A 4,542-nucleotide genomic window follows, 5' to 3' on the forward strand; every position below is an offset into this window, starting at 1 on the left:
TGAGGGCGGGCCGGAGCCGGCGTGCGCTCGGCCCGGTGTGCGCGCGCACGCAGCTAGGAGCGGGGAGCGGCGGACCTGCGCACGGATCCGCGGGCGCCGGCGCCGAGGGGGAAGGAAGCTGATGTTGGTCCGGGCTGATGGCGGCCCAGACGACCCGACACAAGTCGTGAGCTCGGGTTTTGCCCGCGCTCACCGTAGAGGGAATCAGGAGGCAGGCTGGGGAACCGATCGCTGGGCTGGGCTTTGACTGAGGCTCTGTGTGACCTTGAAACGAGTTTCCGGTGCCCCGTACCTCGAAGGCTTCCCGGGCGCTCAGTGGAAGAGGGGATCGTTACCGCCCCGAGCCACCGCGGAGGTCCTGCAGGACCCCTAGCAGATCGCACCAGCAAAGCTCAACAGTTAGCACTAACCATTCTACATTGGCTGTGCTTTACAAATTGCTCCTGGTAAAGTTGTTTTCCCCCTTTGCCCAAGTGTGCCAAGCCCCGGGCTTGAACTCTGGGCCTGGCCCTTGTCCCTGGGCTTCTTCTATGCTCAGTACTAGCAATGGTTGGAGATAGTCTCAAGGACTTTTCCTGCTCCGAATGGCTTCAAAACTTGATAATCAGATTTCGGCCTCTAGAATAGCTGAGATTACCACCTTGAGCCACAAGTTCCAAATCTTAATTCAAAAGAAAATCACTTGAAGGCTAAAACACGAACACTGATCCTCAGACCCACTTAATCAGTAACCTTTTTTTAGACCCTCCTGGTGCTCAGATAACATCAAATATGAGCAAGGGTTTGCTTGCTCTTTTTCTTTTTTCTTTTTGGTCAGTCGTGGGTCTTGAACTCTGGGTCTGGGCGCTGTCCCTCAGATCTTCAGCTCAAGGCTCTACCAGGATTATAGGCATGTTGCTCTTAAAAGTAGTGTGGGAAAATTAGGGTACTGATGACTCAAAAGGCATTACTAGCTGGGTGATGGTGGGGTGGTTCTCACTTGTAATCATAGCTACTCTGGACACTGAGATCTGAGGATCTTAGCCCAGGTGGGAAAGTTGGGGAGGCTCTGATCTCTGATAAACTACAAAAGAGCCAGAAATGGAACTGTGGCTCAAGCCTTGAGCACAAAAGCTCAGGGAGAGCACTCAGGCTCCAGGACCAGCAGGAAAAAAAAAGAAAGAAAGAAAGAAAAGAAAGGGAAGGCATTACAAGAGGATTCAACTTTGGAGATAATTTAGGAATATCAATATTTTTCAATTATTTTCCCTTATATATTAGAGCAGTGATATATAGTTAAAAGACAAGCAAAAACCAAATCCAAATATATATATATATATATATGTATATAATATATACATATATATATATATTTTTTTTTTTTTTGGTCAGTCGTGGGGCCTGAACTCTGGGCCTAGGCATTGTCCCTCAGCTCTTCAGCTCAAGGCTAGCTCTACCACTTAAGACAAAGAACCACTTCCAGCTTTTTGTGCTTATGTGGTGCTGAGGAATCGAACTCAGGGCCTCATACATGCAAGGCAAGCACTCTACTACTGAACCACCTTCCCAGCCCAGCAACTATTTTCTTAAAGGGTAAGAGAATAAATATTTTAAAGACATGCAGGGAAAAAAAAGACATGTAGGCCATTTGGTCTCTGTCACTCAGTTGTGGGGTAAAGAAGTCAGATACTAGAGACAACATGTAAATATAAACAGGCTTACCAAAAATTGGCCAGCCTGAGGGTTGTGGTTAGCTAACCAACATTTGCTCTAGATATGGAACTGTATTATACTCCTTAAAGAGAAGGAAAAGGGGCTGCTGATAAACATTTTAGTTTTCTTACTAGTTGTATCTACAGTCAATTTCTACAGAGAAGAGTGTTAATCACCTAGTCACTAGTGTTCTAAATGTGAACCAGTCAACTCTCTTAAGCAGAGAGAAATCATTGTTACTGGACCTTGACCCTCCTGGTGATGGCACGAAGCCCAATATGGGCAACCAGTTTACCTTCCTGTATCTGAGCAGACTACACCAGACTGAAAAAGGCATGGAGAGAGATTCTGCGGGGTGGGGGTGGGGGTGTCTCCAGGAGAAGCTAAACCCCATCAGTGTTATAGATTGTAGGCTTTTATGGTGGATCAGTGGAAAAGTACTGAAAGGGATGTTTGGGAGGACGAAACTTTTTGTGCTTTGGGTAGATGCCAAGTTGCTAGGTGGTAAGGACCTATCTCAGCCAGGCCAGGTGGCCCAAGCTGATAATGGTCATAAGGACTAAAGAAGAAAGTGGGTGGTTAAATGGGTGGCTAGAGCTAAGCAAATGGCAGCCAAGCAACTCTAACAAAGACACTGTAAGAATAAGCTCTGAAGGACCTCAATAGTCATCATACTGGCACCATTAAAAAAGAAATGGAGCTGGGCACTGTAATATCTGAGTTGCTATTAGTAAAGGGCAAAAACCTCTTGGTAAAGAAAAACTCCAGATAAAGGCTGACTTTGCTTCTCCTTTGCTTCAACCTTTGCTTTTCCATCCTTGCTAAAAAGCAAAAGAACATCTCTCCCTCAGTCAAGTTTACCAAGCTAGCAGCTTTGCAGAAGGCTACTGACAACCTTGAGGCTTATCACCAGCTGCAATGAGTTGCTGTATTAATCACGAGTTTGTAATGTTTTCATTACAAACTGTAGTAGCGGCAATAGCATTGATAGTATTAGTCATGCTGACCAAGTCAAGATTATGTTTTGCCTATGCTCCTGTGACTCAAGGCTATGTTTATGCTATGTTTTGCTTCTGTAACCTTGCTTGCTTGCCTCAGTGACAGGGCCTTAAGCCCACCAATTAAAGACTCAGTGGTCCCACTATGGGAGGCCTATTGCAAATTATTACGTATGCTATTTACCATAAAGAACAAGTGAATTTAAAGGTCCTATAACTATAACCAATGAAAATGTGCCAAACCTGCCTTGCATGGCTTATCTATATAATTCTATGTAACTTCTCTGTTTCTGACCAATAGAGATAAAGATTAGCTAATGTCAGCTTTGCTGCAGTCAGCTTGTGGTTTGCAGTTGTGCCCTATAAAAGTTAGCCTGTAAGACAAGGTGGGGTTGCTTTCTCCATAGAGATGGTCAGTATGATTCTTGATGCTTGGCTCGAAATAAAGCTTTGCTTGACTTTTGTTTTATATCAGTCTCATTCCTTTGATCAAGGACCCCAAAAGGTACTAGTGTGGATCATGTCTATAACCCTAGATACTCAGGATGCTGAAATCTAAGGACTGCTGTTCAAAGCCAACCTGTACAAGAAAGTCTGTGATATTCTTATCTCCAATTAACAGCACAAAGCAGGAAGTAGAGTTGTGGCTCAAGGGCTAGAGCACTAGCCTTGAGTAAAAAGCCCCAGAGACATCTCTCAGGCCCTCAGTTCAATCTCTAGGACTGGCACACACACAAAAAAGTTTAGAGTAAAATTTCAGAAATGCCAGTAAATACAGAAATATCTTAGCAATTGGTAAAGTCCTCGCAAGAATGATCTCACTCATGGGATGGGAAGGTGGCTCAGTGGTAGAGTGAGGCCCTGGGTTAATTCCTCAACACCACATAAGCAGAAAAAGCTGGAAGTGGTACTGTGGCTCAAGTGGTAGAGCGCTAGCCTTGAGCTGAATTGCTGAGGGACAGCGCCCAGGCCCAGAGTTCAAGATCCACGACCGACCAAAAAAAAAAAGAATGATCTCACCCAAAAAGATACTAACTAGGCTGTAGCTTATACCAGTAATCCTAGTGGGAGGGTAAGGACTGTGGTTTGAAGTCAGTCCAAGTAGAAAATCCCACAAGACTCCACCTCCAATTAACCAGCAAAAAGCCAAGGCTGGCAGAGTGGGCTCAAGAGGTAGAGCACCATAAGCAAACTGAGAAAGAGCTTGAGGGACCTTAGTTTAAGTCCCTGTATGGGCAGTTAAAACAAAAGATGTTTAGAGAAGATGAGTTGTAAGAACTGACAAGACAAACTTTGGCCAAAAAGTAGCTATAATTTTACAAATCAAAATGACTAGCATGATGAAACAACATGTGAGGTCATTGGTCTAATAAGGACTTCGGTTGAGTGGAAGGTATAAATGGTAACAAGAGGATAGCCACAAGCTATCTCAGATTAGAGATAAAAGAATCAAAACATTAATTAGGCTGGGTACTGGTAACTCACATCTGTAATCCTATCAGGAAGCTGAGATCTATGGGATCAAAGCTCAAAGCCAATCCAAGTAGAAAAGTCCAAGAGACTGCTCCTCCAAAAATAACAGAATGCAGAGCTAGCGGCATGGCCCAAGTGGTATAGAACTAGCCTAGCAAGGTCAGGGCCTTAAGTACAAACTCTTTCAAAGTGTCCCAGTCCAGGCAGGAAAGTCTCTTATCCAGTTAACCACCAAAAAGCCAGAAGTGGAGTTATGGCTCAAGTGGTAGAGCTCTAGCTTTGAGCACAAAATCTCAAGGGACAGCATCCAGGCCAAGAAGTCAAGCCCCAGGACCAGCACACACACACAAAAAAAGAATGAGGAAAGAAGTTGTTGGGC

The sequence above is a fragment of the Dipodomys ordii genome, unplaced genomic scaffold (assembly GCF_000151885.1).
Source record: "Dipodomys ordii isolate 6190 unplaced genomic scaffold, Dord_2.0 Scaffold1, whole genome shotgun sequence".
Lineage (NCBI taxonomy): Eukaryota > Metazoa > Chordata > Mammalia > Rodentia > Heteromyidae > Dipodomys > Dipodomys ordii.